At 43.9% G+C, this 27,786-nt stretch overlaps 1 protein-coding gene across 6 annotated transcripts in view; it reads left to right on the forward strand.

The window, feature by feature from the left end:
- Window positions 1-8,559: 8,559 nt before the first annotated feature.
- Window positions 8,560-27,786, forward strand: part of BACH2 (BACH transcriptional regulator 2) — a 178,022-nt gene continuing 158,795 nt past the window's right edge. For 5 of the 6 annotated variants that reach the window (XM_015858931.3, XM_015858930.3, XM_015858928.3 and 2 more), the window contains exon 1: window positions 8,560-8,810. The gene's annotated coding sequence lies outside the window, so the exon portion shown is untranslated. The remainder of the gene's footprint in view (window positions 8,811-27,786) is intronic. The other variant, XM_085541913.1, reaches the window with a different exon arrangement.

A 27,786-nucleotide genomic window follows, 5' to 3' on the forward strand; every position in this document is an offset into this window, starting at 1 on the left:
TTGCTGAATATTTGCTTCTCATTTCCATAAGCACCGAAGTCACTCTGAACTGTTACAGAAATAAAAAGTTGCATGAAGTGTTACTTATCTACATGGTGCAGACAGCATTTATTTACTAAATGTAAAGATGCTTTCAGCGTCAGCATAGGTCATTTTTGCTATGAAGAAACTAATTATTTTCCAATATTCCACTCCAGCCGCAGAGAAATCACATAACTTCCAGATGATTTTGTACTTTGAAAAATACATGTTTCTGTTTGCACGTTTGGGAACATATATATGTGAATGTATATACATAAATATAAGTCGGTCCAATAAAAGGTTTTGAATTACTAGCATTTCCTTACAAATTAAAGGCAGGCAAGGACCAGTAATGCAGGTGACAGAGCGTGCACTAACAAAGTCTGCCTCTCCACGCTGCCTCTTTGATGTACCTCATCTTTGCCCTGGAGGAATTTCATTATCCTATGGTGAGCCAGTAATGAAATCTGTACTCGGAATCAAGCCTTCACAGAAAACGATATCTCAACTCTTTGTTCTGCACAGACTAGCTGTGTGTGGTAGGAATATGTTTCTATTTGTGTGTGATCCGAGTGTACTTTGAATGCTGATCTCGAGATAAAAAGGATAGAGATCTAATTTGACAAAATATTAAATTCCTCTATCTTGCTTTATCTAACAAAATTCTGATGCTTATTATTGTGATGAACGTTTTGGGCGATACTTGTAGTGTTAAGAGCGCGTGAGAAAAAAAATCTCTCCACGGAGAGCTGAATGGAGTGTCGGAGACCCTGATTTATAAAGAGTGCAGAGGGCCCTTAAGTCCTATTTTTAGAATAATGCTGAAACAAATTTACACACAGAGGAAAAACTGTACTCCACAGTCACTTAGGAGCAAAGTAGCATTTGCTGCATAATAATGAGGAATTAATTGTTCTTTGTCATCACTTTTTATGCAAATTGCTGTAGCACATTTGCCCAGTGTGCATTTTACCTTTTAACAAAGAAAGCAGCAACAACAAACTAGACCAAATTTCATAAGCTAAAGACAAAAGTAGGCTGTGCCATACATAAATTGTAGAAAGTGAGTCTGTTCCTTTGAGGAACTCTATCAACTCCCATGGAAGTCCACTAAAAAAGAAAGGTTTCTTGTCCTATACATCTAGTTAAATTAAATTAGGTTCAATTATCAGATGATTGAAACTTCTCATGGAACTTGTCATTATATGCAGCCCTTCCTTTTTTTCTTTTCACTAATCACCAAATGTCACCAAGCTTATGCTCCCTTACTGATTGCTTTCAAGCTTTTGCTGAAACCATTATATGAATTTCAAGCAATGCAGGTTGACAGTTGTTTATTTTGGGAGGGATTCTTATTTAAAAGTAATAAATATATATAACCAACCTCTGGTATATTTTCCCAACTTTTAAATTTATACTAAGCTAACAGTTCTTCAAAGAACATGAGAATATCAATAGCTGTGGACTAAATAATATTTCCTTTCAGTGTAAGAGCAAGAAATATATAATAAATCATCTTTGTTCTCCATAAGCCTTTAATATTTTAGTCATTCTGCAGCTGACACTGAAAATTTGATGCAAAAATTGCCTCGATGGCAGGCTGGGTCAAAATACAGACATCCTAATGGATTGCAATGTGTTAAAGCATTTTCTCCAGAAACATCTCAACATGTTTTCTTTTTCTTTCTCTCTTTGAGAAATATAGGAAGGGTATCACTGTGCAAAGAGTTTCTGTCTTGCCTGTGCAATGAATTCAGTGAACTGGCGGGTCTTTTCAATCTCCAGTTTCTACATACTTCAAACATAATGGAGAGTTCCAGCAGAGCCCCTTTTCTATTCATAGGCTATTCACAGCAGACCTTTGGAGTTCACAACTTCAAGTTAACACAGCAAAGAGCAGTTTTAAATCACTCTCTTAATCAGGGGTCACAATTATTTTCTGCAGCTACAAAAAAACCACAGGCACACTGCAAGCCAACGCGCTCTGCATTCACCTCCAAAACAGAACAATAGCAGAGACTTGACCTCTCCCTTAAATGCAAACACTTCAGCAATGCTACCTATTAATCAGAAAATACGTGAATACAGATGGTAAATATTTCTTAATATAAAAGTTATCTCCATCCTTCCAGAAATAAATGTTCTGTTCCATTCCTATGCTCAAACTGCAAGAAATTCCTACAGCCTTTTTGGAAAAAGGCAAAAGCAATTTGTGTGATAAGTAAACAAATCAAACTGTGTTCACTAATGTAGTGAAAACAACAGTAATGAATCTCAAATACTTCGGCACCTGGTAAAAGACCACCAGAAGCAATGCAGGCTGCTGTGTCCCTATGGCTGCTGTATCTGCTGACTGCTCGGTCTATGCGTGCTGCTTGTCCTTCTCCAGCAGATTTCAGACAGAAAACATTTTCAACCTGCAAAAGACTTCTTGTGTTCCATCCATGTTTCATGCATGAAGTACCTTTAATTATAAAACCACATAGGACTGTCAAACCAGGCTTTGAACTCTGGACAACCTGACCTGGTGGAAGGTGCCTGTGCCCCAACAGGGGTTTGCAACCAGGTGATCTTTATTGTCCCTTTGAACCCAAGCCATTCTGTGATACTGAGAACCTTATATTTTATGTCCCTGCATGAGTACATGTGTCACTTTCCCTGGCTCTCTCTGAAAGCGCTGCAGTGTCCTCAACAACAACAGCAGCATGTCCTGCAATGTGGTTGTGCAGCCCAGCCCAAGAGGAATTTACTTACACGAAGCCTGTTACAGTTACCCAGTGAAAGCAGAATTACATGTGTTAACGATTCAGAGTCATTGCCAATCCAGTATTTTTGTTTGTGAGTAATAATTACCTCAAGGCTTTTACTCTAATTAATGAATTCAGGTCTAGTCAGCCACTGGTGCGTGTGCATAAACTCTCATTGATGTTAAAGACTGCACAGAGTAAAAGGCTCCTTAAAAATAGTAATCTCTCAGCAGGGAATAGGTTTAATGTTTTTTGGGTTTTTTTTTATTTCCCATTTTCCATTCCTTCCCAAAATCATAACTTTGAATTAAATCCTCACAGAATACTGGTGTGCCCTCATATATCAGCACTGGGACTGAGATTGCTCAGAAATATCTCTGTGCTTTTGAATGAGGTCTGAAACCAAAATAAGTTTTCTGCCTGGTATTTAGTGTCTGGAGCACAAACGCCACCCCATCACACCTAGATCAATCTCTGCATGCTCTCTTTGTTTTCCAGGCCTAGAGGATTTCTTTCTCTGAGTGATGCTCAACAGAGAGCATTTTCCCAGTTCTCCTGTGCATTCTTTCATTTGCAGCATGCCAAGGTCTGTGTTCTTAAGGTCTGCTGCAGGTATCTTCACATCATTTTCCAGATTAGAAAGAGGAGATGTTCTTGGATAAACAAACAAACAAACAAACATTTAGGGTAAGTTTAGCTAAAACAAGGTTGGGATTTGCCCACATTTGCTCTCAGATAACTTCTGGAACAGTTTTGCCTGCAACGATTCTTAGGTTTAAACAACTGTGATTTAAGTATGTCATTATGGATGTCCCTGTTCTTGGAAGGAGGTTCAGGGATCATCTAAACTTGCAGAATTGGGGGATTTGAAAGATTTCATGTGTTCAAAGGTGGGCAACAAAGCTGGTGAGGGGTCTGGAGCACAGGCCATATGAGGAGAGGCTGAAGGAGCTGGGAATGTTCAGCCTGGAAAAGAGGAGGCTCAGGGGAGACTCTATAACTTCCTGAAGGGAGGTTGTAGTGAGCTGGGGGTCGGCCTCTTCTCTCGTGTCATTAGTGATAGGACAAGAGGGAATGGCTTCAAGCTACATCAGGAGAGATTCAGGCTGGACATTAGGAAATATTACTTCTCAGAAAGGGTGGTGAGGCACTGGAATGGACTGCCCAGGGAGGTGGTGGAGTCACTGACCCTGGAGGTGTTTAAGGAATGACTGGATGTTGTGTTGAGGGACGTTGTTTAGTGTGAGCTATTGGTAATAGGTGAATGGTTGGACTGGATGATCTTTTAGGTCTTTTTCCAACCTTGGTGATTCTATGATTCTATGATTTGACCTCCAGAAGCTAATGTACAGTGCAGTTTTATACTGTATTTAAAAATACAATTCTAAATATAAATTCTGAAACATTACCTCCGAATCGTAAATCACAGTTTACACACTAAGTAAAAATAAATAAATGAATAAATAAAAATGAAAGCAGTCATAGTTCTAATGAAAATCTCAAAAGAAAGCAATGATTCAAAGACACAATGGAAATGGTTAAGATTTAAGCTCACCAGCTGACTCCACCTTAACCTCACCAGCTGACTCCAGGACTCACTGCGGGCCGTACTTGGATCATTTAGCTCCAAGACAGCAGAAGGCTGTCAGAACTGTGTCACTCTGGGGCTGACAAATTCTAATCTCCTGTATAATCACTGAAAATAATTTTTAGGCCGTTCATCCAATTTGTCTAACAAAGATAGGTGTTGCAGTCACTCTTCTCTAATTGCTCTATGTCAAATCAAAGTCTAGCAACCCTAGGAAGCAAGTAATCTGAACTGTTCACTGCTTTTACTGGGTCTTAACAATTGTCTTACTAACAACACAAAGGGCTTTGGGCACTCCATGTAAAGCAGAATGATTCTTGACCCTCAGTTTCTTGAAGGCACCAGCTCCTTAAGAACCCCTTCATGTGACGTTCTCCACACTGTTTTTTAAAGGTCAGCACCTGCCTTTTTTTCTGCCTTGCCTTCTGACACAATAATTTTAGCCTGGGCAACAACGCTTTGTTAATACTTCAATATATTTCAAACACGATATCTCACTGTCTCCTTAAAATATCACACCGGAGATCAGATGCTCTGTGCATGGCAAATGTTCCTTTGTGAAGCTTTTCATGTTACGTCAAGCCATGCTGTGGAGATATTACATTGTGAATCTTTGATATCGTGCACCACGACAGTGTCTCCTTCTTAGCTGTCACAGTCACTGACTCAGTGCTGTTCACACTGCCAGTGCTCCTGGAAACGCAATATACCTGGGGTGTGTTAGAATCTGGTTGCAAAAAGATACGCGGTGCCTGTAGCATAATCAGTAATCAACTCTGTATTTCTTAATCACTGCAAAGAGAATGATGCAATTTCATGAATTCTACCTGCATAACCCAGGAGAATATGTATGTGCATAATTATCAATAATGACTCAGAACTGTGAGTAGGACCAGGGCTTATCCAGGAAAGCCCATCTTTTCACCCTAGTGCTGCAGGGTAAAACGTACAGTGGAAGGAAACGACCATTTTCTCGATTAGATTAACCTGTCTTATTTTCCTTTTTTGCTATTTCATTACCACTATAAAGATGGAGTTGCATAAGATTTTGAATCCACTAACAACATGTTGTCTGCTCAGAGAGTCTTCAGGTCACTCTGGTTGGAGCTGAGACTGCAACAGAAACTGTCCTGTGCAGTATTTTCATCTCCTCCTGCAGCACCTTAAATTAGGAATTACTCATTATCAGGAAAAAGCAATTTGTTTCATAAATACGTGCTTGAAATAGCTTGCAATACATAGTGCTCTCCAACAAGTGGCACTATTAAGACTATTCAACTTACAAGATTGATATGCAAATGAGATCTCAGACAGGGATGTTGGGACGTGTTTTACAATATTGTATTCGTTAAAAATCTTTTCAATATACATAGGAAATGTGACTGAAATAGATATCCATATTTCAAACATTCTGGAAAGATTTGTGTTATCCATAAAGCAAATACTGGAAAGTAGGTCAAGTGCCCCAAGCTGAGCCAGGCAGTTCTCTGTGAAGGGATGAAGTCAGCATGCTGTGGGGAAACCGCCTAATTAAGACATTGGTAAAGATGATATGTAGTAAGGAACTACACCTATAAAGTTGAGATGAAGCTGGTTGTAAGACCTATTGAGGCAGCCTTCTTTGGAGAATGTTGTTGTGGCATTCTGGGTGAATTATTCCTAAAGCATTCGTGGGTTAAATTCTACTCTGCCTCTCTCTACATTTACTCTCACTTTGTTTTGTCACTGTTTGCTTGACGAACTGTTGATCATTTCGAGAGACCGTATGCAACACCTCTTCATAAAACTCACTTGTCTGAGGTATGTCTGGCTCCAAAGGAAAGAAAGAAAGAAAGAAAAAGATTCAGGAATAGCTACATTTACAAAAACTGAGGCGTGAAAATAGTTGATTGCAATCAAAACAGGATCAGGCTGGAAGTGCTACCGCAATAGTAGCTCTTAGGGGCTGTATTAGGAAGCCAGTGCATTAAAATATAAGGTGCCTGTCATAAAAACAGCATTTTCTAATGGTAGATTTCGTTCTGTTAGTGCAACGTTCCTCCTGTCTTTGAAAATCAACTGTCAGATTTTCACCCAGTTTACTAGTAGGAGAGCAAACAGGCTACAGTCAAATCACTTTAAGCTGACTTCACGTCAAACAGTAACGGGCATTTAAAAATGTTGGTCAGTAAGACAAATAGTAATTATTGTGCTTTTCAGAATAGTGCACCCTGGGCAGAGCTTTATGCAGGTTTTTTCATTGCTGAGTTTTCTGCTTGACCAGCTTTGACTTACCTGGAGCTGCATCTTGTGCAGCGTAGTTTGTAAACAACAGAGGATGCGCACTTTGAATGCAGTGACATAATGGGTGTGCAGAGTGCTAACTAAAGCATTACAAATGCTGCATGGCTTATTTTTATCTGAGCCTTTCTGAATATAGTATTTTTATCTCTCATGCCAGTACAAAACTATTTTTGTGTCTCTAGGAAAAACAAGGCGACACAGAGACCCAGCCTTGCTAGTGTTTAAGCACATGACACTACACCGTGGGACTTGCCATGTGTTAAACACTACATATGTCTGCAGAACCCGAACCTACGTGCACTTGTGAGCAAGGCTTTGCACCGGCATCGCTTGCAGAGGGAAACTGAAGTTTATCAGTCAGATTCTCCAGCAGGACATCAATCTGCTGCCACACGCAGCTACAAAACACAGGGGTAACATGCTGCTAAACCAGAATGCTTCTTGCTTTACACGAGCAGACAACCATTCAAAATGCAAGCCAGGGGAGAGTGTTGCTTTTGAAAAGTGAGGGCATGTCTGACATCACATGCAAAGAGCTGATTTTGTGTCGACGTGCCGTCTTTGCACAGTTTTCTGTAATGAAGTTGACTTGGAAAAATGCAGCGGTGAGATCCGAAGTTCAGTTCAACACAAGAACTGCTCCTTACCCCGAGAAGAACATAGAAAGCACAGCGTAGTAAAGGGGGAAAACCGGGATGGATACATGTATCAACGGCTACGAAACAGTAAACAGGCACACGTTAATTACCAAACGTGCTCGCGTTTAGCTGCGGGTCAGCATCGTTCTTTATCGATGTTTGCTGCCACTACGGCCTCGCTGCCGAGACTCAGCAGCAGGCAGCACCCCGCGTCGGGACGGCCTCACGGGCGTTTGTTTTTGTTTTTAATCTCGGGAGCACTTATCTATTCCTCTGATGTTTGGCAGGGCTGACTCATGACTGTTGGACGCTTGCGGTTGGCAAGAGCTGGAGGATGAGGTTTCTCAAGGGGCGGAGCGCGTAAAATATCACCAGGATCAACAGCGGGGCTCCGAGACAGCCGGGGCCGGCCGGGTGGGTTCCTCGCCCTCCCTCCAAACCGCTCAGCCGGCCCGAACCCCGCGACTCCATCCCCGGTGCCCGGCGGCTCCGGGAGCCGGGCACGAAGCTCTAACAGCGGACCCCCACGGCCATGGCGGCCGCCCCCACGGCCCCTCGTGGTGGACTACGGCTCCCACAGCCCCTCGCGGCCGTCGGAGTCCGGCTGTAACATCGCATATACACATATACACACACATACACACACAGCCCGGGGGGAGCGAGCCAGCCGAGCGCATGCGCCGCCCCCCTCCTGGGCAGCAAGGGGGAGGCGGGGCGTCCTCGTCGCCGCTATTCGCGGAGCGGCCGTACGCATGTTTCCGTGCGTAGAGAGCGAGGCGGGCGAAGGAGGGCGCGCTGCGCTGTTGGCGTAGCGTTGTTGTGAATGGAGCGGGGCGGGGAGGATGATGTCAGCCTGGCGAATGTCAACAATGTAGCGATTGAGGGGCGGGGGCGGCGCCGGGCCGGGGCGCGCTTGGCGGCGGGGCGCGGGCAGCGGCAGAGCGGGGCAGCAGCGGCCGCGGAGCAGCAGCAGCACCAGCGCCGCCTCCTCCTCCTCCTCCGCCGCCGTTTCCGCCCGCGCCGTGCCGGGCCGGGCCGAGCGGCCCCGGGCTGCCCCCGCCGCCGGCCCCGGTGCCGCTCCGGCAGCGCCGCTCCCCCCTTCCCTTCTCCTCCTCCTCCTCCTCTTCTCTCCGCTGCGGCTTTCTCTCCTCCTCCGGCCCCCGCCAGCCCCCTCCTTTCCTCCTCCTCCCTTCCCCCCTTTTATTTTTTCCCCCTCACGGCTCCGGCTCAGGGAGCAGCTGCTTCAAAGCGAGCGCCATGTGATGAGCCTTCGGGTCGCGGCTTTTTTTTTTTTTTTTTTTTTTTTTTTTAAATTAACCTCCCCCCACCCCCCCGGTATTTAACGGGGTGGGCCGCGTTGTAGGTCGGTGACCGCAAGAGAGAGAGAGAGAGAGAGCGGTTAACAACAATTTCCAAACACAATAACAATAACAACAGGCGGCAGCAGCAGCAGCAGCGCTCCTTTCCCCGATCCCCACCGGCCGCAGCTCAGCGACAGCGGCGACCCCCAAAGTTGAGCGGAGGCGCGGCGAGGTGAGTGGGGCGGCGGCGGGCGGGAGCCTTCCTCCTCTCCCCCTCCTCCTCCTCCTTCTCCACCCCTCCTCGGCCTCGAGCAGCTGTTGCGCGGGGCTGCGGTGCGGGAGCGCTGCGAGGGGAACCACGCGTTGCGTAACGGGGGGAGCGCAAGTGGTCCTCTGGGTGTACGTATCGTCTGTCTATACGCATACATACGTGTATATATATATATATATGCCTATATATACACGCAGTACTTACGTACCCGTGTGTGTACACGCATATGTGTGTAGGCATGGGCCCTGTCCCACCGCCGTGCCCACCCCCTTGCTCCCACCCCCGCTCATTGGGGTGCACATTGGGCTCACTCCACTTCCCTCCTTCACCGCTGGCTCAGGGCTACGGGGAGATGCCGAGCACGGCCGCAACGCGTGGCGAGGTGTGAAGTGGCAGCGCTCCTCATGTGGCACGGGCTATTTGTGGGCTATTCTGGGTGTGCTGGGAGCTGGCACCAGCCTCGTGGAGCAGAGCGTGTTCCTCGCTGCTTGGGATAATAATAATAAGCAGGAGTGGCGGGCAGCCCATTGGAATTGTGCGTTGGGATGGCGGAGTGGTTGTGAAAGTGTAGTTGGCTGTAGCAGAAGGTGTGTCGGTGTTCTCTCAATGTAAACCCATTTCTCTAAGTCACTGCATCTGTCTCTAAAGTTGTGCTTGTTGTAGTTGGGTGTTTAGAGTCTCCAGCTCATTTTGGGTTGGGGACTGTCTGAGGCTGTGCAGTGCCACTGGGGGAGGTTGGCTGTGTTCGGATACATTGACATCTCCAGGTGTGTCAATGCCAAAATGCACTGAGGTGGACAGAATGAAATGACTACACCGCATGTTGGGCTGTTGTCCATGGGGCTGTTGTATTAACTGCTTTAAAGCAGTGTTTTACAAGGCTTTGTGCCTGACAGCCAGCAAGCCATAAAGTTCCCCTTCCAACGCGTGCTTACTGTGCAATTCATGTAGACTTTCCCAATTGGAAAGACAGTGATGGCTGCAATGGCATGAGTGATGTGGGCACACGGACAAATCCCCACTGGTGTGTGCCAGACCCTGCACTGGGAACAGAAAGCCGGGGCAGTTGTCTCAGTCTTCCTCACCTGGGGCGCATCTGGGACATCTGCTGGTGTTGGTGTCTCGCAGGATGTGGGTGGGACACCCTCTGCTCCTCCCTGCTGTGCTTTCTGCTGGTTGTTCTGCAGGAGGAGATGGGCAGCTCCTCTTAGCTGTCTACAAGGGAAAGTTGGAGATGCTGGCTCAGAGTGACAGTCCAAATTCCAGTAAACAGGCATGGTCTTGATGCTCCTAGCATGAGAAAATCGTGGTAAACCTTAGGCATTGTGGATGGCCTCAGAGATGTGGTGGGATTAATGAGTTTAATCAAATTCCCATACCGCCAGTGATCTTATGTATTGGTCTCCGTCTGTGTGGTTAGTGACAAAGAGCTGGAAATAAAGCTCCCCGCAGACGATGTGTAGTGTGCAGTGTGTGGCAGGAGTAGCTTGCCCTTTCTTCTTCTAAAACTTTTTTTGCTTGTGTTTTTGTTCTGAAGTACGATAGCTGGGCTTTGTTTGTTTGTTTGTGATTGCCTGAGAGTTGCTTCCCCTAAGAAATATTGCTAGAAAAAGGAAAATGAACGATCCCACCTTTTCCAAAGCACTTGGAGGAGAACACAAAGAGGTGTTTTCTCATTGTGTGCTGATGATGTTCTTTGCATGTGCACAGATATTTTGTTTTTAAGAGACATCTTTGAACATGGCAAATAAGTGTCTGGAACTCCAGCTGAAAAAGGAGATGTGTAAGTAATACATGCAGAGTAATGATTTCAGTAGTAATGGCATTTTTGTGCAATAAGCTGTTGGTGCAAGTTGAGTAGCACTTATTACGTGATTTGTAATCAGTCTTTTGCAATTTTTGTTTAGGTTGTATGAACACGGGTTATATATTCAAATCAAAGCGTGCGTGCCTTTTTGCTCAAAGGAGTGCTTCCCTGAATGGTTTCTCAGTTTACAAGCTAAAGGAACGTACCTGCAGCATTTAGCTGATCCATCTGGGGTTTGAAGGCGCAGATGCTTCCATCTCTCACCTCTGGGTCTGAATTTCCATCTCTGCTGGTTCTGGGTCTGTGTTAGTGTAATTGACTGTATAGTAGTGGTTTCTGGGCTGGAGTATGTGAGAGAAAATACACAAGCCATTCAATTTATGTGCAGAAGAAAATCTCAATTTAAACTGAAATATAGGCTTTCTGTGAGCCCAGGTTATTCCTGCTGCTTCAGGGCTCCTTCTGACTACAAATGCTTGAAGAGAATGGGGAATGGGGCCTTTGTAGTGCCTGTCCTTGTCGTTCTCTGCAGATATTTGAAGAGGTGCCCGCACGGTTTTGTTGTAGCAGCTGAATGGGCAGTAGATTCCCACCCACCCCCAATAATTCCCTGAGGTTTTTCAGAATAGTGTTCAATTGCTCACTCGGCTTTTTTTTTTTTAAAAAAAAAAAAAAAAGTCATCGTTTCTTTAAATTTAGCCAAAAGACATTAACCTTGGCAGCTGCCTGAACATTACGCATTCATCTGAAGCTCGCATTGAGAAGATGTAAAATGTATGAATGCAGCCAGCTGAGTTGCAATGTGTTCATTTTGCTTTATAGCTAGGCAGAAACATCTTTGTAGTATATTGAAAAGAGTGCTACTCACTGTGCCACGGTTGGGCTATGAATTATAATTTTAAAGCAGGCGAGCAGTGGAATGCATACCGATGTCTTTGTGGCCAGCAATGGACTTGAAGCTCCTGCATTCCCAGAAGTAATAAGTGTGGATCAAAGAGTAACCGCACATTCTGAACAGGTAAATAAAAAGAAAGAAGGGATGAAGTTCTGGTAAACCTTTGTGCTCTGTGAGTTTGCGTGCACAGCCTAACACTATCAGTCAAAAATAGGGCATGGGAGGCTCCTCTGCTCCTTATGGTGTCACAGGGAAAGCCAGAGGAAACAACCTGAGGATGACCAGCTGTGCTGAAACTGAAAAGGGGCAGCTCCTGTGAGATTTACTTCTGAAATCTGTGTGTCACTTGAACAATAGCCTTCTCTGCTATGCTATTGACAGAAGAAACAGTTATTAGAAACATGAGAACTTGGGAATCTGCCCACTTGCCCCAAGTGGGAGATTACGTGGAAGTTCAAGGCTTGATGTTTGATCCTGAGCTTTGACAGCGCACAGCCTGGGTGGTGATGGGTGGATGGGTTGTGGTGCTCACATTCAGGGGTCTTGCTAAGAGGAGCTGCCTATTGCTCATCACTGTGCTTTTCTAGGCTGTACGGCAGCAGTTTTCATCTTGGAAAAGAGGCAGAGCAGTTATGTCTGTTTAAATAAAAGCAACTAAAACAAAATGACCCTTGAGACTTCATCATAGCTACTTATTATAGCTGACATCCATTGAGGGTTGTTTTTCTGTTGTGTTTTTTTCTTTCTTTTTTTTTTCCCCCCCCTTCATTAGTGATTGCTTTAAAATTGAAGCCTGAACTAGGAAAACAGGAACTGTGAGTGTGGAGGTGTACTTTTGGCCCGATTTGCATGTTGCCTGCTCTCTGTTTAGCAGTAGGTGTGCTGGGCGCGTGTGCGAGCAATCCAACGTGTCAGCAGTTCCTGCGGGCTGCTCCTGCTGACTCACGTGTCTGGTGCAGCCCGCAGCTCCCTGCCGTCGGCTGCCCACAGCAGGAGCATGGCAGAGCTGACCCTTCGTGCAAAGGTTGTTTTTGGTTCTCTGGTCACCGTTCCCGTTGTGGTGTCTTCCTAGACAGACTGAAGTATGCTGCCATTCAGGCTAGCTGCTGTTTGGCTGGGCGCATTGCATGAAGTGCTGATGGGTATTGCTTGAAGTGCATCTGGATGCGGCACGTGTCCAGCAGGACTGACCCTTTGGGGTTTGTTTTGTTTCTGGTTTTATGAATGGGATGTTTGATTTACCAAAAACATCCACCAATACATTGTACCCACTTTGGATACAGCAAGACCCACATGCAAGTATTCTCTTTCAATTCTCTTGAGAATTACCAGCCCTACAGGCTCCTACCCCACAGCTCTTTTTTTTTTTTTTTTTTTTTTTTTTTTTTTTTTTTGTGGCAGAAACCCTTGAAGCCAGCAAAGGATTCTGATTAACCTTTAAAAACCTTTATTGTAGCTGTCTTTAATTCTCAGAACTTTCCTGTCTCTTAGAGCCTGGCTTCAACCCCTGCAGCAGTAACACTGGCCACAGCGTGGAAGGATTCCTTCATTTGCATGAGGATGAAAACTTGCCCTGTTGTATACAACTGTTTCTTTATTTACGGTTTCCCTTCCGATTACTCATACAGATCCTAAAATGATAGCTTCTGCTGACTAGGGGCTTTTAACTGATCTCGTTATGGCTTTTTTTTCTTCCCTCCTTTCTTTTTGCTTTCTCAGTGTGTCACAAAAGCCCTTACATCAGCTGAGCGAATTATCCTCCTGCAGTTCTGGATTTACTGCTACTGAGTTGTGAGATCTCAGTCGTCCTCTGTGTTTTTTTTTTCCTTGTTTTTTAAATCTCTAAAAACATGATAAACAAAATCAGCTGGTATAAAATAGGCTTTAATAACAAAAAGGTGAGCTCTTGTCACTTGTTTTGTTTTTAGTCAACTGCTTTGACCAGTAATGAATAGAAAACCGCATTGAGAGCTTTGTAACACATGAAGAAAATGGGTGTTCTTGGTTTCCGCCAATACAAATGACTCATCGGTATCAGTAGGGTTCCTACTTCTAATAATAAAACTGTGGAAGACCTTTAAGATTTGTGGCTTTGGCCCCCCGCTCTTAGTGAAAGGTTGGAAAATATTGCCTTGAGGTTGTGGGTTTTTGTTTGATTGTTTGTTTTTAAATGTGTGGAAACTTAAATGGTTTTCTGTGCCATAGCAAATGATCGTGTACCCTCCAAAAAGTCCTGATCGTACCACTGGCTGTGGTGCTAAAATCTTCCATTCTCCCTTTTCCTCAGTGCTCTGATTTCACTGCAGTCTGTTACCCATGTTCAGCCTTTATGTCAGTGCTGCACATCTGGAAAATACAATCTAGTGATGCTGAGAGTGGGGCAGGGATGACACAATACCTCATCCCGCTGAGCTGCTGCTTTCCACCTCTATCCTACCCTGGTCAAGAGAGGACAGTGATGCTGCTGTGTGACCTGCAGCACTGGCTGAGCTGGAGTCATAGCATCCGGAGAGGAAAGTAAATAGAAAATAAGAGCTGGAGGACAGACAGCAACCTGCAGGATGCATGTCATTACCTAGGAGGAAATTCAGGTCTTCCAGTACTGAAAGCGATACTGAAAAAAGGGCAGATCAGAAAGTCATCTATTAATTTATTTTTCCTCATGCTGACATACTTTTAGTTGTTTGCTTGTGAGGCTGCAGTCTTGTATGCAGCGCATCCAGTGCAGCAAGGCAGCCCCTGTTGCATATTGCATTTAGCTTGAAACTGTAACTTGGAGACAGCCGGGTCAGCTCCTTCCATGCAAGTAGAGTGTGTCCTCCACACTGTTATACTGTATCAAGTTTTAAGTCTTTGATGCAACATTCTATTTCAGTTGTAGCCCAGCCCCAGTATTAGGACCTGCTTCATTGATTTATAGTGTTGCTGCATGCCTTCAAGCTGCTCGTGTTGTTACAGGATCTAAAGATTGTAACTGAGGCAGAGCTCATCTTTTCTTCCACCTTAGCGAGAATTCTAACAATTATGAAACCTCTATGTTCACTTTGTCTTTTGGTGTGATATTTATAAGGGTTCATTGTTCCTTACAAGGATGGGATGGTTCTTTGTTTCTTACTCTGTCTGAAAAGCAGTGTGTGCTTTGAAAAAAAAAAATAAATATATAGGGACTAATCTACAGAAAATCTAGAGCAACCTCAGCATTGATGTCAGCTCTTAGCCCTTAATGATTAAATACCTCTATATACTTAATTTGGATTTTGCTGAAATAGCTTGGATGTTTTTGTTAGTTTCTTGTGTGATTGGGCTGCTATGGAAGATCTTTGCTTCCTTCTTACTGGGAAAAGCACACTAAAAATAGAGGCGCAGAAGTCTGTGGAAATTTGACTTTGAAATATGTGAAAATCCAGTTGTTTGTTACATGGCAACAATAAGAGATTTTACTATTTTCAGATCTGTATAGAAGAAAAGGCCAACTTCCAACGTAAGGAGTTTATTTATGGACAGTTCTTACTGAAGTTCCCAGTATAATGTTCTGTAAGGAGTGTAAAATACAGCATCTGTGTTTGTTCAGTGTTCAGAAAGACATGGATTTGATTTGGTGATCTGTTTTCCTCTGCTGACTTGGAAGCAGGACTTCTTCCCAGGTCATTGAAGGTTGGGCCGGTGAAGGGGAACAGATGCTGCCACTACCTGAATTCTGTGTCTGATTGTACTCTGCATCATCTCACCCCTTTCTTCACCTTGGCACCCACCTCACCCCACAGTGGGCCTGCTCCAAGAGCTAAATCGACAGATTATTCATTTTGTGCCTACAGTTATTTTCTTCTGGTTGAGTTTACCACAGGGTCTGGCAAGTACCTGGGCAAGGGAGAGAATGGAATTGTTTCAAATGAAATTAACATTTGTTCAACAGCCTCTAGGCTGCACCAGAGCACAGTGACCATCTCAGCATCATGCCCCTGCCGTGAAGGCCACTACCATCTTGTTTTTGCAGTGTGGGGGTGCTGCAGGGAACTGTGAGCAGCCATCTGCCCTGCAGTTTGGTGGCAAGGGGGCTTGCTGTCAGGGCATGGGATGTGTGAGTTCAGAATCGGGCTGTTTAATTTTGGCTTTGCAACAGGCCATGAATTGCACGAAACATTAGGCAAAAACAAAATTCAGTCAAGCAGGCCTTCTTCTCCCCTCTATGTTAGCAAGCTTGTTATTCCCACCTGTTTATGGTTGCTCCTTGCCTGGTGTGACCTGGTTGTGTCTCTTATCTCATAGCTGTGACAAGCCCTTGGGAATTTAGGTTTTAAACTGAAAGGAGATGAGAGCCAGCCTGGTGCCTCTGGAGCGAGTTTGATGACCCAAGTGGCTACAGCCCACTCTGTGCCCAGAGTCCTCAGGTCTCTCTTGCAGCCTGCATCACTCTAGGGATGATGGCAAGCATCTGCTCTTGGAGACACCGAGGAACGGATTCAGCAGGTGATCGCAGCAGCCCTGGCTTGTATTCCCTCTGGTGAGGGAGAAAGTAGGACTCCTTTGTAACAAGAGGGAGGAGTCCTTGGCTGACAACCCTTTGGCTGAAAGCAGGAGGTCCTGCTTAGCCATGTGTTTGTTGAGTTTCACTGGGCCAGTTTAGCATTCCAACCCAGAATATGGCAAATCACCTTCCACTCAGCCTTGGCTAATTTTTATGCCAATAAGAAAAGTAGGTCCAAAGAGCAGCAGAGCTAGAGCAGGGGAGAGGTGGAAGAGCAAGGCTTTGCACCTGGATCCACTCAGACCACCCTGTGTTGCACCCCTATGCCTTCACAAAAGCTGTAGTGACTTTGTGCAGAGCTGAATGCAACCCATGCATATTAGGCAGACTTCTGTCCCAGAGCTCTGTTAGTGAACCTGCAGATTTTGGGTAAGGTCCTTCTTTTGAACTGGGAAACTTCAGTTCTGTTTCAGCTCAACTCCAGGTATCTGCTGTGGCTGAGGTACTTGAGTTGAGGTACAGGCATTGAGCTTGCCTGACCATTGCGTGTTCTACTCAGGGATTTAACTTCATGTCCAAAGCCCTCATTTGTTCCAATAGCTGTTCTTAAATGTGTGCTGAAGGGAGACATGGTGCAGAATACCTGGTGTGGAAACCCCAGTGAGCTGCCAATGTGAAGCAGTTGTGGGAGATGTCAGTGAGCTCACATGAATCTAAAAGTGGTGATAAATGCAAAATTGCTGTGTAGTTTGTCATAGCTGGAAGCTCTCAGGCAGTGTGAATATCATCACTCTGCAAGGAAATTTCATGTTTGTCTTTTTCCCCTTCTTGTTCCTCTTCATTTGTCTTATTACTAGACTAAAAGTAGAGTCAGTGATTCATTCAGTAATCTGTTTCTTGGACAGTTAGTCATCTGCCAATTTGTGTTAACTTTCCACTTTGTTCATAAAGTGAGTAATGCTTTATGCACTAACCACCAAATTCCAAGTTTAAAAAGCTGTGAGCATCATCCAAGTCATCTCCAAACTTTCTTTAAAAGGAAAATGTGTGTGTGTGTGTGTGTGTGTGTGTGTGTATATATATATATATATATATATATATATATATATATATATATATAATATATTTACCATTCTGTAAGATCAAAGTAAAGGAGACTTGGTCTGCCATGTGGTACAGCTACAGCTTAATTGTTTTGTCTAGCCCCAGTTATTAAAGCAAAACTCAAGGTTGCAAACATATTGCACCAGTTCTTTTGTACACTGACTTGTGTGTGACTTGTATTTCATAATCGGTATAACACTCCTTGTTGTTCTTCACTGTGCCTACTGTCAGCCAATAAACAATGCCTCCCTATTTCCCTCCTCCACCGACTGCCCTGACTTTATTAATTTTTTTTCCCCTACCTCAATGAGCTGTGATGCTATCAGAACTAATTTAGTATATGTTGCTTGGTCTTGCAAGGAAGACTTGGGATTGATATTAGTTGGCTGCTGCAAATATTTCTGTTGCTTTTCATCTTCCTTTTTTTTTCTTGTATGCTGTTGAAGTGTTACCTATACAGAACTTGAAGCTATAAAAGCCTTCCTATAGAGATGGGGTAGATATTTTGATCTGAAGGTGATGCCTTCATTTCTGAAGATGAGCGCAGCACTTGTTTGAATCACTTGGAGAATTTTAAAACTATTTTTCCTTCTGTTTCGTGGTAACCGAAGTAGTGTAAAGAGTAACAAGGTCAGTAACATCACAGGAGAACTTTATAGGAGCAAAGTCTTTACAGTCTGCTCTAAAATAACATGAAAGTTCCTACTGTACTGCAGTGCTTAGCAGCAGAAGGTTTCAAAATGAAGGATCAGGTCTCATACTGCAAGTAGTAAACACTGATATTGGAGGGGTTCTTCTTGGCTGGGTGCTATCTCTGCAGGCACCTTTATCTACTTGTGCCTCTATTTCTGCTTCCATTTTTGGCAGATGGTCTCAGTCCTTAATCATCCAGATTCCCACCTTCATGTAGAATCATATACTCATAGGGTATTCCAGGTTGGAAAGGACGCATGAGGTTCACTGAGTCTAACTCCTAAGTCCAGCTTGCAGGATTGCAACCTCTGAAAGGTTTTTCCTTTCCCTCCAACTCTGCACACTTGTGAGTTTGAATAGCTCAGATAAGCTCTGGGCAAACATATCGGGGTTACTTGTTGGAACACCTGCCTTGGAGACCTGCCCATCCCAATACGTGCAGATTTTCCACCATTGATGGTGGTAGGTAATGCACCTGCCTCTCTCAACTGATAGTAGCTATCACGTTTCAAAAGTAACTTGTTTCTGATTGAGACTGGATTTAAGCTTTTGAGCTTAATTTTTGAGAACTGATGCTGCACTGAAATTCGGAAACTTCTTGCTTCCCAGTTGGTTGAAGCATGAGCAGAGCTTTGACCTATCTTTGTTTGAAAAGCATACAGGAGCCAGCCTGTGCAAGTGCTGGTCTCCTTGCCTTATCCCAAACAAAGTAATTGAATGGAAAAGGACTGCATACTGAGGGACATAAGAATCTCTGCAGGGTTCGTGCAATTGCAGGTGGCTGTGCTGCAGCTGCAGCCTGGGGACAGGAAGGGAAGGAGCTGTGGTGGGTGATCCATTGTTGCATCCTACCATAACTGGAACTCCTGTGCCCACCCCACCTTGCCTTTTTAGGTTTCTGGTTTAAACCTTCAGAGCATTATTTTGGGGTGGGAGGATGAAAAGTTTAAAGGCTAATGTTAGTGTGTTTCTCCATCCATTGCCTTCTGTGTACTATGGCACTCTGTTTTTGGGACATTCCTATGATGATAGGAATCATCAGCATCCTTCTCCCAAGCCATGCACGGAGCAGGAGTGGCTGTGTGAGAGCTGTCCCCTGTATTTATAGGGCAGGCAACTCACTCAGCCTTTCACCCTGCAGGTGTACTCCCTCTTTGGTTGAAGAAATCCCGTGCTGTCTCCCAGGCGCAGCAGTTTGCAAATAGCTTTTCAGTGTTTGTTTTTATTTTTAACGTTCCCCACCCACAGGCACCTTCCTCTTGAAACAGTTCAGGGAGGAAAATCATTGCTACAGAAGATGCAAATTGGTCACGTAGTTTCCTCAGAAAGTTGCTCTCAGGGCAGCGCTGCTGATCTCTTGATGGAGCTCCAGCAAAACACATTCCCTTCTTTTGTTATTTTCCCTTAGTTTGGAGTTTATTCTGATTATTATTTTTCTTGTGGCTGCTGTTTATGGGGGTTTTCTGTGTCTGACACCTGGCGTGTGCCCTTTTCTCTCTCTGAGAAATAATCTCAGCTGTACTGTGACATCTCAGTATAAGAGGAAATTCAAACTTTTCACCCTCATATATATATATGTATTTTCTCCTAACTTGTGTTTGATTGCTAATGGAAAGTTCTGGTCAAAAGGGCGCAATATCTTTGCTATGTGCTTCATCTGAAAACCACAGCTCCCGACACACGGCGGTAACCCTGCTTACTGGCTTTTTCCAGCACCATGTGGGCGCAGGGAGATGTACTCGTGGGGGGAAGGGGAACAGAACAGTGAGATGGAGGTCCCTCTCTTGGCAGTATTTCTGTTTTTCCTTTAATGAAAAGGAAAGCCCAACTATCTATGAAGTAGGCTAATTGTTGCCCAAAGGCTTGATACCGGCACTCCGTGTGTGCATCCATATATTCACACCACTATCTGCTGTGTGACTGGAAAGCTCATGGGAGCACACCAGCTCCTTCTGAGATGGCTGCAGGTGGTGGGGAGAGAGGATGTGTGGGGTGAGGGCTGGTGCCCACGTCCTTTGGGTACTGAAAGGCACTGCTGCCAGCTGTGGTGGTGGCAGCTCGCCCCTGCTTTTGCTGATTTGCTGCTGCAGGTTTGTGATTGAGGCTGTGGTTTAATGTGCCCTTTTTTAGGTGTGCAGAGAGTTTAAGGTTATCTAGCATTGCATTTCTTCCCTTTTTCTTTTTCTTTTCTTTTTTTTTTTTTTTTTTTTCCTTTGCCTTTTCTACTTTTAATGTGTTTCAAACTTCTCTTAGAAACCATGAAGCATAACACTACTTAAAAAGAAGAAACTGGAACAGGTTGCCCAAAGAGACTGTGGATGCTCCATCCCTGGATGCATTCAAGGCCAGGTTGAATGTGACTGGACAGCCTGGTCTAGTGGTTGACAAACCTGCACATAGCAGGGGGTTGAAACTTTATGATCATTGTGGTCGTTTTCAACCCAGGCCATTCTGTGAAAAAATGCTTTAATTGATCACTACTGATCAGCTCTAAGAGAGCATTTTTGCTCTTTGGGGGGAGTTTTTTAAAATTTATTAATTTAATAGCCTTACAGATTTAAATACATAATACACAATGCTGTGAACTATAAAGCGGAAAAAAAAAAAAAAAAAAAAAAAAGCTTAAATACCTGGAAGTTGTGAAGAACCTCCCCAAACAAGAAGCCTTTCTTCAGCTGGACCCCAAGAAACTTCATGTTGGCATTTGAAAATATAGATTTGTTTCCTTGCAATTTTAAAATATTTACCTGTGGATCTGTAGTTTTCTTAAACTATTGCCATGCTGTGTTTAACTCCTTGGATGTTTGCTGAGTGTGCTGCATGTGTGATGTTACGGTTCAGATGAGGTGTTGCAGCCTAGTGAGCTATTGCTGTCCTGCTGATGATGAAGAACTTCCCACAGAATGGGATTGAATTTTCCTGCTCCCCTTCTTAGGAAAGAAGAGGAGGGTGTTTATACCATAGGGGAGCTTTAAATGCTTCATGAGCTCATGGTGGACACAAGTTCCAAGCACGCTGCTTCAGGGGGAGCCCCTGCAAGTTGAGCTGTCAGAAGTAGTTATAAAGTGCCCAGCAGTGGTGTATAGCATACTTTGTGCTACTCGTATCACCTTGTATCTTGCTGTTAATTGGGACCTCAAGAAAAGAGCCCAGCAGTCATCCTGGATAGAGTATTTGACTCTTGAAAACACTAACACACAGGTATTGTGGAGGCATGGTACGTACTTTATGAAGGAATAACTGCAGGGAAGTCTAATGCCAACAAAGATGTTGTAAGCTGCGTTAATCGTTAGCAGTGTAATCTGGAATTAAATTTGTTTAATTTGGGAAATGATGTTGAAATAGCGCTTTGGCTCATCACCTGCAGAAATGCTGCCTGGCTGTTTTTTCCTTTGCATTATTTGCTTTTGACACGAGGTGTCCAGTCTCTGTGACCTTTGCAACTACTCACTAGAATATTTCTGTAGGTCAGACCTTCCAGATGCTCCCCCTGAGAAGCAGAGGAGCTGTAAGACAGTTCAGGCAGAAGGCACCAGGTGTTCTAGAGAGGGTTTGGTGCTCTCAGGTGAGCCTGGGGGTTGGCAACCCTATGGGTTCCCTCCATCTTGGTACTAGCAAGGTGTTGGCCGTCCTTGTCCCAGAAAAGCCCTTGCACCTCTGCAGCGATGCTCTCTTTGGGTATGGTCAATGAACTCTTCAAGGAACAATGACTGACCACTCTGTCATTTAGGTACTGTTTGCACAAAAAAATATAAGAACAAGATGAGGGCAATTGGCTGAAATAGCTGTAACTGTTTGCAGCTGACAGATTGGAGTCATTGGATTAGGCAATGATGGAGAAAGCAATGCAAAGCCAGCAAGTAGCTGGAAAAAAAATCAGAAGTTTTATGAAGAGCACAAGATGGGAAGAAAATCAGAACCCTCTCCTCTGTCACACTGGAAAGGGGGACTATGTCATTAAAACTCCCACGTCAAAGTAAATGCTGTAGGAAGTAAAACATACCTGCTTTCTCTGCAGCTTCATTTTAGAATGAAGTCTTTGCCAAAAAAGAACTGCTTGCATACAGGAAACCATGTTTTTGACTTGAACATACAGTAAAAAGGGTGGGGCACACATGTCCTTTATTGTATGAAAGCAAAAGGAGTGGATATGCTGCAGGGGATCATAAGTGAGTCTGTTGCTTTTCTCCTTTTTTTAAGGTGAGTCCAGAAGGTTTTGTGCTATTGGTACAGTGGTGAGGCTTGGCTAGTTGGCATGACAGCTACAGCATGCCTTTTAAACTCTGGTGTTTGTGTGGTGCTTCTTGTTTCTGTGATAGTGATAGGAGCTTTAAAAACCTTTAAATCCCCAACATGGTGTAAATGTTTAGGCTGGCTTGCAGAAGTGGCATTTTGAGCAGAGGCACGTGACAAATGCAGTTCTAATTTGTTTCATTTTTTAGAGATCCTACTGGTCGGCATAAATGAAGCAGCTCAAGATCTCACCGTGGCTGCAAGCTGGCAGAAAAATTAGCACCACACTTTCCAGTGGAAGCAGAACAAAAATGTAGAGACTGCAAATTAAATTGGAAACAGCTCTTAATTTCCCCTCTCCTCCTCCTCCCCCAAAGGATGAATGGCTTACTCTTTTGGATGGAACTTTGTGTAGTGACTCATAGTTTTATATGGATTAGTGTGAATATGTAGGTGAGGGAGACACTAGTATCTGAGAAACTATAATATAGTGTCTAGAAGTGTCCTGGAACACAGAATAAATGAACGTTTGGTCTGTTTCTCTTGCTGAATTAATGGAAACACAAGTGCAAAATATATTCCATTATTCCCTCCCATCTTAGTTGTGCTTGGTAGCTACAGAGTAGGTCTGTGGTGCACAGAGAGCATGTGGATATTAATAATTAAGGTTGCCACTGAAATAAGAGTATCCTCTTAGCCATGTTTGAAGCACGAGTGTGCAGAGCACCAGGAGTGAGATGGCTCAGGCATCTGCAGTGGATGGTTACCTCTGTCTGGTAACTTAGGGAGAGAGTGCAGATTTGCACAGGACTTCTGCAGTGGACTGAGAAGTTTTCCATCTCTGGGCTTTTGTTTCATCTTTGCCTCTTTGCTATGCATCCACTTGCAACAGAATAGCTATAAATGCAACCAGTATTAATGAAACAGGTTAAAAATAAGCAAACTTTTTTTTTTTTTTTTTTTTTTAGAAGGTGTTTCAAACTCAGTCTTTTTGTTTTGTTGTTCATAAGCAAGCTCACATTAAAGGAGGGAAAAAAGATAGGGGGACAATAAATTTGTGGTAGAGGATTAATAGGATCAAACAAATGGGAAAGTGAAAACGTGTTGAAGTGGTATTGATGTGCAGTAGGGCCTGCATCCTTAGCTGTTTTACCTTTTCAGTCCACATCAACTAGGGGAAAAGGGGGTAAATGTTCTTCTACGTGGAGCGCCCTCTAAGGGCAAGAGTAAGAAAGAAATTTGTTCTGATGTCCTTGTATGGTAGTCGTGCCTTAAAGTAAAGAAATCCCCACTTTGAGCTGGCCAATCTTAGGTAGTTAGGACCTCCTTTTTAGATTTCACCATAACTTCAGCATTTAATTGTGTGGGACTTATTTTCATATCTTAGACTTGGAGATCTTTATTGTACAAGCATAAGAGTTGTTATTAGGTCAGAGGACTGAAAATCCTCAGGCCATTCCTGATCTCTTAGCCTCTTCATTTCCCCGGGAGTGTGATGCTGATCTCCCCTGGAGCCCTGGCTGTGGATTCTTCTCTTGCATTCTCTTTAGGAAAAACCTTTTTGCTTCATTCAAGCAAGAGGCCAAACAAGGCCTTATTCTCATGGTGCCACAATACCCTGGGAACATTTTCTGGAGAAGGGGAAATGCATTTACATTAAAACCACACAAGCACCACCAACAAAAAGAAGCAGCCGCTTCTCATATAAGTGGGGGGGAATCCCACAGTGTCTTCAGAGAAATAGACTTATTTGGTAATGTGCATGTCTCTCAGACCTCCCACCGTCAGATGCTACGGAGGTCTGACTTCCATTTTGAAACTAGTACCTGGCATGGGATAGTTATACTGAAGCCTTATTGCTTAGAAACCCAAACATGGAGAAACTGAGAATTCATGTAGTTTGGTTTAATTTCTTGAAAAGAGATTAAAACTCCAGTGTTTATCTTGGATCCCCAATGCAAGGAGCTGGAGGGAGCAATAAGAGTATTTTATGATTAATGAGCCTTTCTGCATATGTTTCTCATGCCTCTTGGCGCTTAGTAGTCCCAGTGACCTAGCTTTTTATTTTGTTTTTCTCCTGTTGGCATTCTCATTAGTTGTCTCCTGAGATGCAGAATCCATCCTCAACCAGTTAGTCTCTCAGCTGTGAAGATGTGGGCTAGCTTATTCTCCCTTTGACTCTTCTGGTCAAGTAGGTTAGTGTTTCTGTCCCCTTCCCACATTCAGATCTTTTTCTTCTCTACTTTAGCACAGAACAATTCCTACAACATAGAAAACCATCATGCTTGCCTTGAAAGTGAGACCTGGTTGAGACAGGGAGCAGTGTTGCACTGAAACTGTCAGCCAAGCTGAGAACAGGTTATGCTGGATGCAGTTAGCTGTAGTTTGGTGCAAGTCAAGTCTGCAGCCCGGCCGGTCCCCATGCTTGGTGGTCCTGGCCACCGAGGCTGCCTTGACAGCAGCGTAGACATAGCCAAAGGCAAAAAAGCCCATGGGAACTGCTCTTCAACCTTTTTTTATGTTCTCAGGAAAGAAGAAGCCTAAGATAACAGCAGATGGTTTCTGGCACTAACTTACGTGTGGAAGGCGAGAGAGGAAAGAAAGTATTGTAGGTGACCCAGGGGATCCCAGTGTTGCAATCAGAGTTTTTTCCCCTTTTGAATTAGTTTTATGGATCTGAGTGAATTTTATGGATAGGGGAGGAGTTTGACATAGCATACAGGACTGATCCTTTATCCAGAACAGTGAGAAGAACATCTGATACTGAAGATAAGTGTTTATCCCCTCAGATGAAGCTCTCTCAACTGGTGGCAGGCCATCTATGGCACATCAATAGATCTGCCTCCCTTGAGGTTTCTCTCTGCAGCTGCAGACCATGTGCTCCCGCGTGTGCGTGCTTACCAAGCATGCAGAGGGGAGTATTTAACCAGCTGCAACTCAGTGAATAAGTGTAGGGGAAATGATTTCCCTTGGGCAGAGAAACTCCATGCTGGAGTAGAGGCCTAGCTTGGCAGGCCCTCCAATACATCAGGTATGCTGGGGACCTGTGCCATCACTCTTGGTCACCACCCAAACTGAAAGAGGTATTCTCAGTTGCCGGGTCCCTTTGAAGAAGTCTTAGGTGCTTTGCGACTTCATTCACATCACTACTCAGCCATCTGTGTTGTCTCCTCTGCCACCTCAACCAGCCTGTGAACTGCCTGTGTAAGAAACACAGGAGCAGAGAGCCTGAGTGTGAACCGATGTCTCTGTAGGCCGATTGGAAAACTGGGAATGGCTGCAAAATAATGGTGTGCTACAGATCGGCAGCAGTAAGCCAGGAACTTGAGCATAGTAGAACATGCTTTTGCTCTTCTGGCAGTAGGGCTCAGGCTTCTTTGACTGCCTCTCTCCTTACCTGGAGAGCAGTCAAAACAGCAGGAAAAAACAGAAGTCATCTGATCCCCCTGCTGGAGGCCCTTCTCCTTGCTTTTTCCTTGTTGAAGAGGCAACTGTGAAAGCTTCCCCATTCGTTCCTAACTCTTCTTTTTTGGCTGCTGCTGCCTAAGCAATTTTGGTTTATACCAATCTGTTTTTCTCATATGCAGGCAGTTTGTCTACATAGTAAATATTTTTATATTTGTTGTCTTTCTCTGACTTCCATCTACAGCACACCTGTTGTTCTTTTTTGTTGTTGTTTTTTAAACAGTGATGCGTGTCATTTAACTAATTGTGCTTAAATGGAGGAAGTCAGCAAGTAGGGGGAGGGCTTTGAGTTCACCAAAGCCGTTCAGGAAAAGCAGCTTCGTTTCTATTCTGCATACATCCTTATTCCACCCCACACTTGACTAGTTTGTGGAGTACTGATGAGCACCTGACATGGTGAGGTCTGCCATGTGTGTGAAACAGACATGGCAGAAAAAATGACATAGGGAAAGTTTTCTGATGTTTGATCAGTGTTAGATTTCTTGTGCCTTGCTCTGAAGCCTCTGTATAGCTCCACTTTCTGAGGCTGATAACGGGGCAAACCACAGATGTGATCTGGGAAGACATTTTCTTGTGTACAGAATAAACCATCATCATACAGCTACAGTTAAAAAATTCCAGAACTTCCTTCTCATGATGTAATTGGAGATTCTATTAAAAAAGCATGTAAATCAAAAGTCTGTGGGGAGCACATTAGAAATTAGAAAAACTAAAGGCACTATGTAACAGCCATCAAGACGTTAGATGACAAAGTGAAATAGAAAAAGGGCTTGCTGTTGACATGATCATGAATACACCACATTGATCACCAGCAGTCTGGAACCCCATATCCTCCAAATGAATTAGAAGAGCTACAGTGAACATGAGAGCAAAAGCTAACATATAGGACGGCTAGAACCATGCTTTAAACTCTGAAAAACTTAATGAACTCCTGGTCTACTGGTTGGGGACCTTGCCAGTGACCAGGCGGTTGAAACTAGATGGTCTTCGAGCTCCTTTTCAAACCAGACCATTCTATGATTCTATGAATTGAACAATTTTCAATCAGTTTTCCCATAATTCTATTCATTGCCTGGGAACAACACTGCTCATAAATACGTAGTGAGATTTCCATGCTCTGAACAATATTATACTGCTCTGAAAACCTTATGGTACAGTTGTTCCAGGATTGGATCCTGATCATGCAAAACAACAGAGAGATTGAATAGTACATTAGATGTAACATTCCAGGTGAAAAGAAGGATGTAGAAAAATCAGCCATTAGGTATAATGCTTCTGATAGGTTAAGGGGAAAGAAGAGAGGATGGGTCAAACCATAATATGGAAATAAAGTGTGAAAATGAATATTAGCTGTTGAGTCCCACAAGGAATACACCTATGTAGTTTGTAACTATGTTGTTAATATATATATTCTGTATTTCTTACAAAAAGTGGCTGTGCTGTTTCTAATGTACTATGCCTTTGATTATCATAAGGGGAAAACCTGTATATAGTAGCATTGTTTTAGTGGGCACAGATCCTTACTTGAGTTGCAGGCATGTGTCTTTGACAGGGCATGTGGCTGGGCACTGTGTGGGGAATTTTATATTGCAATTGTCCTCTTTGCTTTAGTGGATAAATTTAATACTGTCAAAATACTGAGCAGCAACACTGTGCTTCATTGTTAGACTTGCTGACCTTTGCCTTTAGTTGGAAAGAGGGCAGGAAATCTGCATTTCCTAAAAGCTGCCTGAAGTCATAGAAGAAAACCCTATTCCTTATACACACAGTGTACAAAATGACCTCTCAGTGCAACCTGAAATAACTGTGGCCACACGAAAGCTGTGCAGAGGGTTGGCTGTTGGAAGTCAGCAATGAGGAGAAGCAATAAACAGCAGGGAACAAGATGTTAATGTTGGTTGTGTCACATACGTAAACTCATGTGGATTGTAGTGGATCTGTGACTCTACTCTTATCAGAGTAAATGTGAGCCTATGGAGCAGATGTGTACGCATTGCTTCAGAGGCAAGATCCGATGCAGAGAGAAGAAAGATAATCTAGGGCAGCATACACAAAAGGGAAATTGAAGCCGTCGCCTCTTCTCTGACTCTTGGACTGTGTTAGAAAACAAAAAGCAATCCAGAATGGTGAATGTGAAACATCTCAGCCTGTCTTGCCAGTTGGAGAACTGCTAATAATGTTTATAGTCTTGGAACAAAAGGCAACAAAACAAGTTACTTAAGAAAAGAATCCATCATTCTGACAAAAATAGAGCTTTCAGCTATGTTTTTTTGTG

The sequence above is a fragment of the Coturnix japonica genome, chromosome 3 (assembly GCF_054131305.1).
Source record: "Coturnix japonica strain WE chromosome 3, WE-NBRP24, whole genome shotgun sequence".
NCBI classification, from domain to species: domain Eukaryota; kingdom Metazoa; phylum Chordata; class Aves; order Galliformes; family Phasianidae; genus Coturnix; species Coturnix japonica.